We start from the raw sequence: 16,325 nt of genomic DNA, 5'->3' as shown, positions 1-16,325 counted from the left end.
TCGGTGACTTGTAATTCTAGAATTAGCCTAAAACCTCATTCAGAATACTGGATTGACCGCTTTGTGTAACTCTGACCAACTGAAAGAATGCAGTAATGCCAGAGACCAAGATATGCCACCCCCAAATATGCCATTTTGATATCAGAATTGTTTTAAACTGAAGACATTTGAATATAGCATCACAAATCACAAATCACCATATAGCATCACAAACCACAAATCTCTCTTGTTCTCCTAAAACTTCGTCATCCTAAAAAAAAACCTCTTTTTTTTCCATAGAAACGTTTTCTCCCTCTTTTTCCCCTATTAAGGTGTATGAGCCCCAATTCTAACCCCTTTAACTCCTCATCAAGCATGCCTCCATGTATCCACGTTGTGTGTGTAAATCATTTTTTTTTTCTCCTGTTAATCTGTCTTTTTGTCAACTTAATTTGCAGGACTCAGTCACTCCACCTAAGTGAGTGCAGGAAGGGCTTTCCCCTCTCATACAGCACCATCTCTATGACCCACCAGGTCGGGAACCATACTCTAAGAATGCCCTTGCTATTTAAACCATTTAAGTTGGAGTCTTCTGTTGCTCACAGCTACTAACATCCTATCTAATCGAATATTATGTTTGAGTTCCTTCTTGAACAACTAAAGGGAGATATCAAGGAAACAAATGGACATGTGAATCTATATTTGGAAACAGAGATAAGGGCAGGAGTTAGATATTTGAAGGTCCTAGGCATATAGATGTTACTTAGAGTCATGTGACTAGACGAAACCACATCGGAAGGATTGTAAAAAGAGCAGAGAGCTCAAAATGGTGCCATGGGGCACTCAGATATTTAGAAGTTGAGCAGGAGAAAAGCTCTCAAAGAGACTCAGAGTGACCAATGAAGTAGGAGGGAAACCAGAACAGGGTGCTACCAAAGAACAAAGGGGAAAAAAGGAATCTCAAGAGAAAAGAGGAGTTGGATTGCATTGAACATTTGTGAGAAATCCTGCTCTAAGCGCTTCGGGACCTACAGAGCTTCCTCTGTTCCAGAACCTCCACCCTTGCCCCCTATGCTCCAGGTTGCTGAACTTCCTCTTCCTCTGTGTCACATCTCAGGCTGTACTCTCCTTACCTCTGGCTTCACCTATGTTGCAACCTCCACATGAAACATTCGTCTCCCCTCTCCAACTCCTGCTGCTGTTCCAGGTCTCAACTCAGACACTGCTGCTTCAGATGTGGTTGTGGGGTCCCTACCCTATGCCCCCCAAGAACCCCACACTTCTCCTGTTGAATTTGTCTGGGCTGCCATAACAGAATCCTATAGACTGGGAAAATGGAGGCTTATTTTCTCATAGTTTTGGAGGCTAGACGTCCAACATCAAGGTGCCATCACTGTTGGTTTCTGGTGAGGACTCTCTCCTTGGCTTCCAGACGGCTGCCTTCTTGCTGTGCCCTCACGTGGCCTTTCCTCTGTGCGTGAATGCAGAGAATGCGGTGGTGTCTCTCTTTCTCATAAGGACATCAGCCCTGTAGGATGAGGGCCCCACTCTTAGGCCCTCACTTAGCTTTCCTCACCTCCTTAAAGGCCCGATCTCAAAAACAGTCCACTGGGGGTTCAGGCTTCAGCACGAAAATTGGTGGGACACCGTTCAGTTGATAACACCCATCGGACACGTATTGGAAGAGAACTTGTCTCTGTTGGACTGTAAGTGCTGTGGAGCCAAGTCCAGGCAAAGTGTATATTCTATTTTCTATTATCTTCACATACCACGGTGCCTGGAGGTGCTAAAAATATTTACGGCCCAAATGAATGAGATCATGAATGCAGGGTCCACCTCTGCTATACCATCTGGCTAACCCACATAGCTAGCCAAGGCTTTACCCTAATTGGGAATTCTCCCAGGAGTGTCCCATTTTCAGTGCTCAGTAAAATCTCACCCATTTGGAATAAATGGAGGGAAGCCTAGTGTGAATTAGGGAGAAATTATAGGATTTTAAAAGTTTTGGTATTTTCGAGGAAGCTCAAAAAAAAAAAAATACTGCTTTGTAATCTGTTCGCTGTTTGCCTTCAAACAAATGATATTACAATTGTTTCAAATGTGATGAAAACACCCTTTCTTTAGTAAATGAAGCAATCATCCCAAAATGAGTTTTTACTATCCTCTTACTTCGTAAATTCTACTTGCTACATACAGATGAGGCAAAGGTAAACTTAACCAGGCTTCCAAAAAAAAGAAAAAAAAAGTGAGTCCCAAATTCAGGATTCCAAAGGTCTCTACACTTTAGGAAAGCTAAAAATGATGAGAAGAGGGGATTGCAGATGGGCTCAGAACTGCAGTATTTCAAAGCTCTGTCTTTTGCTATATAAAGTCAAAGTAGTGAGTTTGATTTATAGATATTAGGATACTATCTTTAGAAATAGGAAGTCAGCAGTGGTATATATATTCTCCTTCCCTTGAAGATTGCACACACTTTTTTTTTTTAAGATACAAAGATGATTTGGGAGCATAGAGAGAAACTTGGTTTTGGTTTTTTTTTTAGGGTATCTCATTTCTAGGTTTTCCTAAACTCTAAAATACGTTAGGGGGGAAAATCTCTTAAGTTCCTAACCATTCACTGGTGGTAACCCTTCAAGGATGCCTTTCTTCCTTTTTCTAAAAATAGAATGTGTTTAGGTAAAGGCTGACTTGGGATGTAAATGCCTAGTTGCAGTTAGACAGAGAGAGAAAAGGCACTCAGCTCCCGGAGGGTTCCAGCTTTCTCTGTGGGGCTGGATTAGGGCTATTATCCCAGTGGTTGCCCGGTGAGGCTCAGTGACATGTGACAAACAAGCTGACACGCAGCCCGTGCTGACCCAGACGGTACTAACAATAACACCCGGGCTGCCACACTCAGGCCTGCCCCTCCCTCCAACCAAGACCGTGTCAAGTGGAAACATGGCTCTGAGACGCGGCACAGACAATACCTCTGGCTTTAAGGACCGTCACACGGAGCCGATTCCTTAAACAACTGTACAGCATCACAGGAAAGGGACAGAGGCCGGGAAAGAACTACTACACTTGTGTAATTATTTCAGCGCAGCCCCAATGCAATGTTACCTTGACTACTTTGACCCTTGGCGTAAACGCAGATTTGTGGATATCTCCTATTCCATGGGCGAGTTCTTGTGATATCATAAAGAGGAACACTATGGCCCAGGGATTTGAAGAGATTGCCCGGAATCAATAACACCCAAAAGGAAAGAGTACAGTGACCACGTGCGCCATGGGCAGATTCAGGGGTGGCCTCTTTGTACAGATTTATTGATAATTGTTCTCAGAGAAAAAGCCTCTGGCAAAAGCCACCTTATAACGAGTATTTTTCTCTTTGGCCCACAGGCAGTTCCCTAACGTAGCTGTAGCCCGCAGGCCCTGAATTATGAAAAGAGCCTTCAATTTCGTCACAATGCAGAGTTTGAAGGTAAGCATGACGCCATGTTTGAATTGAGAGAGTGTGAAGGTTTGGGGGGAGACCATTGGATCTGGTGGATATCTGTAGGTGAACGCGGTATCTTAAATGTCTGGATGCTCTTGGCAAGGTCCAATTTGGCCCCGGAAGAAGATGATGAGTCCCTCTCAATCACAGAGTCTGAGACGATAAGAAGCACACTCTGGTCCTGGCAATAACCCACCGATAAGATTGCCTTTCCTTGTCCTGATGGGATAAGAAAGACCTTGGCACTCTTCAGGCACTCAGGCTGCCAGGATAACACTGATGTGCACACGCGCGCGCACACACACTCCAGCCTTACATGTGCACCGGCCCAGCTTGCTGAAAACAGCAATCCTTGCTCTCCTTTGGCCTGGGACTCTCTCCTTCCTTCTCACTGAATTTATAGGCTGTGGAGACTGTTCCAATTTTAGTATATGTGCTGCCGAAGCGAGCACAAGAGACTGTTAAACTTATTTTTATTTTGCTCCTATCTGATAAATCAGAATCCCCTCTGGAGAGGAGCCTGTTCAATCAGCTTCCCCTTAGGAAATAGAGCATCAGTGCTTAGCCAGAGTATACTCACAAACGCCCCTAGGATTGATTTGCTTTCACAGTTTCCTGAATTTGGGCCTTAGTTTTTTCATTGTGCGGTGGGATTACAATCACTTCCTCACAGAATTGTTATGAGGCTTGAATAAGAGGAAACGATGTATATGACAGCTTTGTAAGCTGGGAGGGAGGGGCAGGCTGGGGGCAATAACCGTCATTAAGAAGATCCATTGATCAATAGCCAAGTTTATTCATGTAGATATAAGAAGAGGATTCTGGGAGCATGCATTCTCAGCCATTTTCTAGCGGTATGAACTTTAACAAGCTAATTAAATTCTTAAAGGCTTGATATTCTTACCTGTATTATTAAGAAAACAATGTCCACTCTTACCAAGCTATGGCAAGAGTTAAAAGGATACCTTCTTGGGGCACCTGGGTGGCTCAGTCGGTTAAGCGGCCGACTTCGGCTCAGGTCACGATCTCACGGTCCGTGAGTTCAAGCCCGCATCGGGCCCCTGTGCTGACAGCTCAGAGCCCGGAGCCTGTTTCAATTCTGTGTCTCCCTCTCTCTGACCCTCCCCCATTCATGCTCTGTCTCTCTCTGTCTCAAAAACAAATAAACGTTAAAAAAAAATTTTTTTTAAAAAAAAGGATACCTTCTTGCACTGCAATGCCTAACACATAGTGGAGGCTTTCTAAATGGTCGTTACGGCTGTTGTGTTCACCCAGAAGAAGTTATGGCTGTTGTGTTCACTGTACAAATAGAATATTTCTTTCTTCCCTAACTTGCTAGCATCCTTCTCTGCTCAAGAATTGAATCCTGACCTCAGTTATTGCTATGAGTGTGTAAGACTGTGGCCAATGAGACTGATGTTTGGGGCATGAAAAGAAATAATTCACGGACTGCGCTCTGAACACTTTGTTTGCATTTATGTGAGGTTTAGTATTTCAACTTCCTAGATTGAAAACAGAAAAGGTACCAAGAAACTTAAAATAAAAGATGGGGGCAGGGGGCGCAAACCAAAACAACTAACGAACCTTCCTAGTACACAGTTTGCTAAATTTTCTGTCAATTTTGCGAGAGGTTGGGTTCTTTCCTGACTCCAAGGTGAATGGGAAGAGTTATATATTAGGCCTACCAAATGATAAACTGTAACTTTCAACTTCTAAGTTTAGTAAAGGAAAAAAGCCCTGAATTCTTTCAATAAATAAGGTAGCTCTCAGAGCCATATTATGGTCTGTTGAGAGAGAAAGAAGAAAAGAGCAACATCAGGAAGCAGTGGGTGAGCTACAGGGAAACAGTCTTCCCTAAGGTAAAGATCCCATCGTAGGACCCTGGGATATGGCCGCGTCCCATATTTGCACCCACGTGCTTATGTGAGGCTACCTTGTCCCTCTTCTCACCGAAGTTACGTGAGACAGAACTAAACAAGTTCCTAGATGAACTTTTGTACATTTCTGCTATTATCCAGCACCCAAAAGAAGCTGGTGGGCCTGGGGACCAGAGTCCCCCATGGCTGGGCTGACACTGGATTCCATTATATCCTCCAAAGAAAACAGGAGCTACTGTTGAGGTGAAATAGCAGAAACCAAGGAGGCAGGAGTTAGAATTGCAGTGGGCTGAAAAAAAAAAAACAAAACCAAAAAACTGTAGCGCCTCCATTCCCCAGGCTCAGAGCTCCTCTCTGTCTCTTTCTCTCTCACACGCACTGAAAGGTGATATCCGCTCACTCTTGCCAGGATAGTTCCATCTTGGTGCCATTTTTGTGAACGCAGATAACACGGCAGTGCAGCGTTGGGTGCTGCGAAACTTTGTCCAGGAACGTAGTAACCTGATGCCCAGTTTAGGAGTTTCTCTTTTAACAACCCTGAATAGCGCTTTCTTATTTGTCGCTTTGCAAACAAACATATGGAAAAGACCGAAAACACTGTAGAGACTGCAAATAGATCTCCCCTCCCACGCCAACCCGCATCACCGAATCCTGCGTAGAGAATGGCTCTGAGGCCATTTTCATGTCTGGTGGTGGTGTGGTCTATCAGAGAGGTTCACGGAGGGCTCTGAACGGGGGAGGGGGGAGACACGAAGAATGCATTTGCCATCTTCGAACTACAGCTGTATTAAATAGACGCCCAAAATAATCACATGTGCATAACAGTAGTGTTAGTGTCACCTAAAAATTACCTCCTCTGCAGCATGTTCGTCTTTGGGTTATCGGTTGTTCTTCAAACAGACTTGCCCCACCTCCAGAAAGGTATCACCCCTAGGATTTTCTCACACTAAGCTTGCATTACTTGGAGTTTCTGCCCTATCTGGTTTGGGTGTTGTTGCTGCTATAATTCTCTCTCTCTCTCTCTCTCTCTCTCTCTCTCTGTATCTGCAAAATCTCACTTGAATTCCACTTCTGGGTTGGAGAAATACCTCTGGCTAGTTATGAAAGTTGATAACTCTTTATTTGAATCTCACACACTTTGTCCGTGATATCTTTCATTTAGGTTCACTTGGCTCAATTTATCCTGCGCAACCCTAACCAGATAACGAATCTGTGCCTCTAACTGTGCTTTTGCATCATTTCTCGAGGTAGTGATTTGTCTTTGGCACCTGCTCCCTTAAAGTAAGTCTAAGGTCTTTGGGTCCTTTAACACCACAAGCTTGCCCAAGCAACTGCCAAGGTAATGACTTCACTGACTACGGAATATTTTACCCCAGGCTCCAATAACCACAGCATCCATACTGGCCATCAATAATTCTCTGTGTGTTATTGTTCAGGTCCCGATTCCCAGGAGGGGCCACCCTATGACGCGGTGCAGGAAAGACCAGCTTCTAGGCAGACTGCCAACAAAAGTTCTTAAGAAACTGACCCATTTCAAACACGTCCCCTTACCTAATTAAAATGACTGCTACCTCTGAGGAAGAAGTCCTTTGAACCTTCAAGACCTTTTCAGACTCTTGCCTAACTTTGGGCAGGTAGCAGACAACAGCTTCAGTCCTATCTTAGGGCGGCCACAAGTGTAAGGAGGCAAAGAGGAAACAGAAGAGGGATTTGACAGGTGACAAAGATACCTTCCCTTGTGCCAAAACTCTCCTTGCTTTCCATCAGCTATGCCTCTGTTTGTCTCAAGTGCCAACCAACCCCGCACTGCTTTATGCATAGAGGCAGCCCAGAGGGGGCAGAAACCCTTCTTCACAACGGGGAGAGAGTATATGGAGCTTGTTAGCTTGAAGGGGGAGAAATGAAAACAAAATAGTTTTGCGACTGTCACCTGCCCCTTTATATACATCTGGCTACATGAGTACACTCCTTCAGACTCTTTCTGGATGTCTTATTTTTTTTTTAATGTTTATTTATTTTTGAGACAGAGACAGAGCATGAACGGGGGAGGGTCAGAGAGAGAGGGAGACACAGAATTGGAAGCAGGCTCCAGGCTCTGAGCTGTCAGCACAGAGCCCGACATGGGGCTCAAACTCATGGACTGTGAGATTATGACCTGAGCCGAAGTCGGATGCTCAACTGACTGAGCCACCCAGGTGCCCCGATGTCTTCTTATTTAAAAATGACAGTAACCATCTGATGGTGCCATTATGGCCACCAAAAAAAAAAAAAAAAAAAAAAGCATAAATTCATGGAAATGAATGAAAAATAGATTATCAAGCAAAAATTAAGCGTGCACTTGGCAGATATCAGGGTGAGTAGCTCCCAGGTTGTCCAATATTATTAAATTGATAAACAACTGTCAGAATGGAGAGTGAAATGGGTGACTAATTGGATCCTGAGAAAAATTAAGGTATATTTATTTCTCAGATAGATTTACCTTCCAGTCTTCCACGTGGGAAAAACATTTTGCTTTCTTTTCATTTTTTCAGCCACTTACGACAAGTACACAGTCTCGAATTCCCATGATAGGATTACACCACTATAAATAGACCTTGGAAACTCCACTCTGACTTTTAGACCCTGCCATTTACATTCAGAAATTTCCCCTCTCCCTTCCTGATATTTAAAAAGAGAAAAAATCTTTGCTATGCTTTTTTGGTCTGTGAGTTTCTCTTCTACATGGTTTTCCATGCTACATGATGAAAAGTCTGCGGAGGATCAAGAATGCAGAATTGTGTATCGTTTCTTAAAGTGAACAGAAGCCTTGGAATAAATGCCTATGTGTGATCCTCAGAGCCAGTCAATAATTCCAGGCACCTGCAGGCGGCAAACATAAATTTGATAATCTGAGAAAATCCTATTCTAACAACTGGCCTATTTAAATTAATTTACAGTGTGCTTAAATCATATATCCTATTCAAATTACAAACAAATAAATATGTAATGCTAACCATATCTCTGAGAGATGGGTTCATGTAGCTCCTACCCACTCAGAGGAGGTAGCTGTGGGCTTACCGAAAAGCTAACTTACCTTAAATTATGCAGATGTCGGGGCCCCTGGGTGGCTCAGTCGGTTGAGCGTCCGACTTCGGCTCGGGTCGTGATCTCGCGGTCCGTGGGTTCGAGCCCCGCATCGGGCTCTGTGCTGACAGCTCGGAGCCTGGAGCCTGTTTCAGATTCTGTGTCTCCCTCTTTCTGACCCTCCCCCATTCATGCTCTGTCTCTCTCTGTCTCAAAAATAAATAAAGGTTAAAAAAAATTAAAAAAAAATTATGCAGATGTCTGCTTGGACACATTGATCTCACAGGATGGAATAAAATAAAAAATATCAGTTCATTGTAACCTGGTTTTAACGGGGCTCAATCGAACTGAAAGGGAAGAACGTGAATCACAAGAGACACAACTATTATACGAGAATCTATACCCTGAAACTTGAGTGTTAATAAAAAGGGGCTTTGCCATTGCTCTAAATTGGTGATGAATATTATTTTTAGGGACTAAATTTTTACTGTTCTTACTAGGTAATCTTAGTTTAAGAAACTCTTCAGTTGACATGCACATGTATGAACTGTGTGTAGAGATAGAATTCCACCCTATTATTCCTACACCCAGTGCCCCAGTGAGAATGTTTAATCCTGAGTATTTGGCACTAACTTGGTAGGCTAAATACATTGTTGTCAATACAGTAGTTGTATGTTAGATTGTAAACTCCCTCCAGACAAAATATAATGTGCAGTCTAGAGGTGTATATTGTTTTGGTGACAATGATGGTTGGGTGTCTTCAATATTTTACCAGCTACTCCTATCAAACGCATTAAAAGAGGGGCGCCCGGGTGGCTCCGTCGGCTGAGCGCCTGACTTCATCTCAGGTCATGATCTCACAGCTTGTGAGTTCGAGCCCCGCGTCAGGCTCTGTGCTGACAGCTCGGAGCCTGGAGCCTGCTTCGGATTCTGTGTCTTCCTCTCTCTCTGCCCCTAACCCACTCGCATTCGGTCTCTGTCTCTCTCAAAAATAAACATTAAAAAAAATTTTTTTAAAACGCATTAAAAGAGTTGTCATAATATGGCTTTAAATTTCTAGGGGACATAACTTTTAAAAAATTTTTTGACAATGTTAGTAGAAAAATCATCAAAGCCAGAAAATAGAATGAGCCCTGGAGTCAGCAATAAAGACAGGAAAATATTTCGTGGGGATGATACAAAGCGATTCCTATAGGCCCATTAATGCAAAAGGCCCAAGATTGGGATGAAGAAAGCATGAGTGGAGTCTTGTGAGGAAGCGATAGGATGGGAAATAAAAATCCTCTCGGTGTCTGAAATGAGGCAAGTCTAGGTTAAGAATGAGCATAAGGTTGTGTTTTTCTTCAGGGTGCTCTGGAACAAGGGGAGAAATATTGGTGTGCAGGTGCAGACCCCTGCACCTCACATCCAAAACTGGACCAGTAGGTCCCCGTCAACAGCATGGGACCTATGAGCATAGATGTTACTGCTACCGTCTACTGATGTCACAGCTCGTGATGCCTGTGACCATGTGCCTTCTAAATACGTAGGGGCTGCCCTCTGGTATATTCAGATCTGGCCACTCAAGGCACACTGGTCGTATGGCAGACAGAAGAGGTCAATAAACCTCTGCATGTGGAGATCTAGGTTTTCATCCCCAGTGTTTTGACTCTGAGTGACATGAAGAAAGTGAGGAGTAGGTCCTCCTGGCGGGTTTTGCTGAATAGGAAGAACAAGTCAAACCAAATAAATAATGACCTCCCTTTCAGCAAGTTGAGGTATTCACTTCAAAGACACCAAAGCATCCTTCCCTGAATCCCTCCCATTCCTGCTCCAACCACAGTGGTTGCCTGTTTACAGAAATAACCCTGAAGGGAGGGGCTGGGAAATGAACATGACGGCTGCCGCTGTGGGCCGTGCTCGCTCGTTCCCCACAGTTGGGAAAGTCTTGGTTTCTCAAGAGTTCCGACAAATCTTGTGGCCTATGTTCCCGCTCCCGGGGTTCTCTTCAAGATCTGCTACTCCGTCCCTCAGTAATGGAGAGTCCTTCATATCCTTCCTGGGTTCTGACCTTCAAGTCTCACTTAGTATTGTGTCCCAGTGACCACATTTTAGGGATTAAGCATTCTGAAATGTAATTGTAAATCCTATTGCCAGGCACTCAAGAAGCCAGTCAGGTTAGTCTAAACTTTAAGAAATACACTCACCACTATCTAGAAAACAAGCAAGATATAAATACTCCAACGGCTAAATTTTGTCAGCTGGCTTTTTTTTTTTAATGTTTATTTTTGAAAGAGAGCAAAAGGGAGCAAGTGGGGGAGGTGCGGGGGGGGGGGGAGACAGAACCCAAAAAAGCAAGCTTCTTGCTGTCACTGCAGACCCCGACATGGGGCTCGAACTCCTGAACCATGAGATCATGATCTGAGTCAAAGACAGATGCTCAACCAACTGAGCCACCCAGGCACTCCTGGAGCTTTTTTTTTTTTTAATGGAAAAATTTTGTCTAGAACACCCCATATATGTATTTGATACTTTAGAATATTTCTAAAAAAAGAATAGTATTAATGCTAGGATGGCTATAAAAAAATTTTACAACCCTTTATTTCCCAGATTAAAAAAAAAAAAAACAGACACAGAGATTAAGTGACTTGCTCAGGGTAATTATACTCCAAAATTCCTTTTAGGTTCTTATTTAATCAAATAAATTTAATAAAAATTGAAAACTCCAAGCCCGATATACATTTTATCAATAAGCCTATGGCTCTGACTTTTGTCACAGTGTGAAAACCACACTGTGCCTGGCGGATCCTTTCTGCTCAGGACGGTGTTTCCTCTCTTTCGTTCAGGAAACGGTCCTCGGAGTGAGCAGACCCTGCCCGCAGATGGTCACGGGGTAGGATTTTCCTGCTGCACAAAGAGAACTTGTAGACCCAAGAGAAGGATTCCTTCTAGATCAAGCCTTCCTGGAAAATTCCACTTTAATCCGTGAATCAGAGAAACACTGGAGACAGGCCCAGTCTTAAAGTATAGCAGTTCTTAACCACTGCTCAGTATGCCCACCTCGCATCTAGCAGGAGATGGCAGGGGAGTCCGCTAACAGACTCAGTCTTGCTTAAAACAGCTGCTGTCCCAGCCACTGTTTTCCTGGCTCTCCCAGGACTTGGAAAGGGCTTCAGGGAGGAAAAGGAAGGCCCCAGTGCCAAGCGTGGCATTTTCTAGGGACACTGAGCACATGGAGAAAGCAAGAGAGCCACAGTGGCCGCTCCTGTCCCCCTCCAACCTCACCCTCACCCCTACCTCTCCCACCCCCTCAAAGCTTCGCAGGAATTCTTTGGCTTCCTAATTTAACATCCTCCAGGGCGTCTGGCTGGCTCAGTCGGTGGAGCCTGTGACTCTTGATTTCAGGGGTTTAAGTTAGAGCCCCATGTTGGGTACAGAGATGCCTTAAAAATAAAAAGACAAACCTTTAAGGTAAAGAGATAAGATAACATCCAGAGAAATTCCCAGGGAGGCCACACCCCCAGTTATCTCTATTTTCCTTGCTTTCCCAACAATTACACAGAAGTTAAGAAAACCTTGAAATATTAATCACTGTTGTTTTCTTTCTTTCCAGCACTTCCTGACCTTTCCCCTAGTGGGCAGAAGTATCTACTTTGCAGAAGAACTAGCGTTGTTGTGACTGGAAGGCTGGAAGGAAAGGTTAGTTTTCAGAAGTTTTATTTCCACTCAACACAGATCACAGATCTACCTATAACAATGGATATTTTGCTACTACACATACTGCTGCAATGAACTTGGACATACATTCCTTGCTCACTAGTCTATTCCTTGTGACAATTCCTATAAACAAACTTTGCTAGATCAGATCATATACATTCTTTTCAAGGCCTCTGATACATATGCCAAAATCGCGTCACCCCTCCCCCGCCCCCCAGAAAACTTGGCCTCGTTTTCAACCTCACGACTTCATTAGAGTGCATTTAAAAAAAATTTTTTTTCAACGTTTATATCCACAAAGATTAGTGGTGGTCTCTCCAGGCAGGCTTCCTGCTCCCCCCGCCCCCACCCCCGCCACTGGTTCCCTTCCTGGCTGCGTGGGGGCCTCCCGCCCTCCCAGGACATGTCCCCATCATCCCACCTGATCTTGCCCTGACCTGGGCAGTTGTCGAGCCTTCCCGAACTGCCCCCCACGTGGCCGGCCCTCTGTCCACAGTCCAACAGCACTCGCAAACTGGACCCGTTGACCCCTTGGCAGGCGTTCGTGAAGGGGAAAGACCCAGCCTCGTAGGTCAGTGGACATGGGGTTGGAGTGGAGGAATTTACCCCGTAACACAACAAGCTGTAGGGATTCTGGATGGGCAGAGTATTTTTAAACAGCTCACCACCACAACAAAAGTTGCCAATGCCGGCCTTTCTAAATCCCAAAGAATTCTGGGAAGGTGCTTGCTAAGGTGGATTGTGACCCTGCAGCGGTGGTGGTATTTACTACTGGCCACCATTAATTGGTCTGTGCCAAGCCGGCAGTGTGTACTTCCAAAACATTGTTTTATTTCGTTTTCACGACAACCCAACTATCTTATGGATGGAGGAACAAAGACTCCAGTGCTTCTGACCTTGACCACCGGACAATGCTCCCTCCTAACGAGAATAAAGATACTACTTTCCCCAAATACTCTACTCCCTAAAATATATTTTTATGAAAGATTCTACTTTAAATAAATACAGGAAGCTGTACTTTTCATTAGAACTTGAAAGGTTCCCCGCCCCCCCGAGTAAAATAAAATCTGGCCTACCAGGTGGTTTAAGACTCAGCTTCTAAGTGGGCGAATACGTTCATTTAATACAAATGTGTACGAGGAAGGGTCTCCTTGGTCACCCAAGTGAAGGCATAAGAATCAAAACTGATTCTTTAAGGGACTAGTGAAAGCAGCCATGAACCTTGACCTCCCCTTCAGGGCATGGAGGTCCTAGTAGCTTGTCCCGTACAGCAAACTGGTCCTGTCACCTCTCCCTGGACCCCCACTTGAGAAGTCCTGAGAGGCAGTAAGCTTTTGGAGAGTTTGGCTAATGGCAAGAAAGTGGCAAAGCAGACATGTTCCTCCTCAGTGTTCATGCCCCGTCCTTTCCAGGGAAATTTGCTGGGGAAGTCCCCTTCCATATCAGAAGTAAAGAGGACAGTTCTCCATGTGACCCCTCCCCTCTCAACACAGATTAGTGCAACAGAATGAGTGGGTAAACACTGACCAGGTCTTAAGGCTAATTTTAGGAGGTTTTAGGTTATTTGCCAATTAGGTCCTTTGATTCATTTCCCCCCGTGTGCGTAAAGCAACATATTTCTGCATCATTTAAGAGAAAAGAGAATTAGTGTGAGTTACCAACAGCTGGCTGACAACCTCGAGCCCTGGGTGTGTTGGCACTGATCCAGATTTCACATGAGGAGTTCGTTTTTGGTTAGTCAAAAAAGGGAAGGGGTTGGCCCAGATCCTGTTTCACACATTCAGGAGCAAGGATTCGCCATTCCCTTCAGAAATTGCTGGAGGGTGGCTCTGCAGGTGCACTTGTCTCTCCACCTGATACAAAAAGGACCGTTCAGCTGTCTGGGTTCTTCCTCCGACAAGTCTGTGCTTCAGTGCAGCAATTACACCAAGCAAAGGTTAATTCCCCTTTTTCTCCAAATCCCCTTTTATAAAGATCTATTATGTCTGCAGATTCCAGGTTTTTTCTTAAGCTTCTTTTTCTTCCTCATGAATCCTACTCACCCTCACTTCGAGGTTAGTTTTTAGACTGAGGCTGAGTTTACTAGCACAATCGAGACCTTCATATTTGTTGGAGAATGAAATCCTCTTAGTTTCCCAATCTGTGAGTCACCATTTCAGAATAATAAAAATTTCATGTTTCAAAATGGTCCTAGCCTTTCTTATTTTCAATGTAACAAGTAATCAATGCAAAAAAAAAATTAATTGGGATAAAAAAAAATCCTCCCAAATCCCACCACTAGAGAAGACTAACCACCATTAACATTTTAATGTCTATGATTTTCATTATTTTTTCCCCACAAATTACAAGCTATTAATAATTTGATTTTTTTTTTTTACATTTTGGATGTTAGATGAAAACAGAATAGATAAATGTCACTGTTTTTAAGAGGGGCAGAATACTGCAAAATATTAACATGCTTTAATCTACCTATAACAATGGATATTTTGCTACTACACATACTGCTGCAATGAACTTGGACATACATTCCTTGCTCACTAGTCTATTCCTTGTGACAATTCCTATAAACAAACTTTGCTAGGTCAGATCATATACATTTTTTTCAAGGCCTCTGATACATATGCCAAATCACGTCTCCCCCCCAGAAAACTTGGCCTCATTTTCAACCTCACTGACTTCATTAGAGTGCATTTAAAAAAAAATTTTTTTTCAATGTTTATTTTTGAGACAGAGACAGAACATGAACGGGGGAGGGTCAGAGAGAGAAGGAGACACAGAATCTGAAACAGGCTCCAGGCTTTGAGTTGTCCGCACAGAGCCCAATGCGGGGCTCGAACTCACAGACCACGAGATCATGACCTGAGCCGAAGTCAGACTCTTAACCGACTGAGCCACCCAGGTGCCCCTAGGGTGCATTTTAAAATCCAACTCTCACAAATACTAAGTAAAATAGGTCTTTTTAAAATTTTTGCTCATTTGAGAGAGAAAAAAAATGGTACCTCCATGCTTTTTTTAAAAAAAATTTTAATTCTAGTATAATTAATATACAGTGTTATGTTAGTTTCAGGTGAACAATACAGCAATTGAACACTTGTATACGTTACTCAATACTCATCATGCCAACTGTGCTTTTAATCCCCTCCACCTCTTTTACCCATTCGCCCACCTGCCTCCCCTCTGGTGGCCATCAGTTTCTTCTCCATAGTTAAAGAGTGTTTTTTGGTTTGTGTCTTTTTTGTTTGTTTTGTTTCTTAAATTCCATGAGTGAAATCATGCGTTATTTGTCTTTCTCTGACTTATTTCACTTGGCGTTATACCCTCTAGATCCACCTATGTTGTTGCATATGGCAAGATTTCATTTTTTATGGCTGGGTAACATTCTATTATATATATACCACATCTTATTTGTCAGTTCTATGGATGAATAGACACTCAGGCTCCTTCCATAATTGGCTGTTGTAAACAATGCTGCAATAAACATAAGAGTGCATGTATCTGCTCGAACTGGTGTTTTTGTATTCTTTGGGTAAAGAGTAGTGGCATTACTGGATCATATGGTCATTCTATTTTTAATTTTGGGGGGAAGCTTCATACGGTTTTCCAATGTGGCTGCACCACTTTGCATTCCTGCCAGCAACGCAAGAGGGTTCCTCTTTCTATATATCCATACCAATATCTGTTGTTTCTTGTGTTGTTGATTTTAACCACTCTGACTGCTGTGAGGTGATATCTCAATGTGGTTTTGATCCGCATCTCCCTGATTAGTGATACCGTGCATCTTTTCATGTGTCTGTTGGCCATCTGTATGTCTTCTTTGGAGAAATGTCTGTTCACGTCTTCTGCCCATTTTTAAATTGTGTGTGTGTGTGTGTGTGTGTGAAGTTGTATAAATTCTTTATATATTTTTGATACTAACCCTTTATCTGATATGTCATTTACAGATACCTTCTTCCATTCAGCAGGGTGTCTTTTAGTTTTGTTTATTAGTTCCTTTTCGGTGCAGAAACTTTTTATCTTGATGCAGTCCCAATAATTTATTTTTGCTTTTGTTTGCATTGCCTCAGGAGACATATGCAGGAAAATGTTGCTATGGCCAGGGTCAAAGAGGTTACTGTCTGTGCTCTCTTCTAGGGTTTTTGTCAGGATTTTTCATGTCTCACAATTAGGTGTTTAATCCATTTCAAGTTTATTTTTGTGTATGGTGTAAGTGGTCCAGTTTCATTTTTTGCATGTAG

At 43.3% G+C, this 16,325-nt stretch overlaps 1 long non-coding RNA gene across 1 annotated transcript in view; it reads left to right on the top strand.

Annotated features, from left to right (window-relative positions):
• Positions 1–3,350: 3,350 nt before the first annotated feature.
• Positions 3,351–16,325, top strand: part of LOC122224803 — a 42,018-nt gene continuing 29,043 nt past the window's right edge. Inside the window, exons 1-2 of the long non-coding RNA XR_006204942.1 lie at positions 3,351–3,439; positions 11,987–12,072. This is a non-coding gene — a long non-coding RNA (uncharacterized LOC122224803). The remainder of the gene's footprint in view (positions 3,440–11,986; positions 12,073–16,325) is intronic.

The sequence above is a fragment of the Panthera leo genome, chromosome B4 (assembly GCF_018350215.1).
Source record: "Panthera leo isolate Ple1 chromosome B4, P.leo_Ple1_pat1.1, whole genome shotgun sequence".
NCBI classification, from domain to species: Eukaryota; Metazoa; Chordata; class Mammalia; order Carnivora; family Felidae; genus Panthera; species Panthera leo.
The sequence above is the reverse complement of the archived record's forward strand: the minus strand, read 5'-3'. Positions and strand labels throughout refer to the sequence as shown.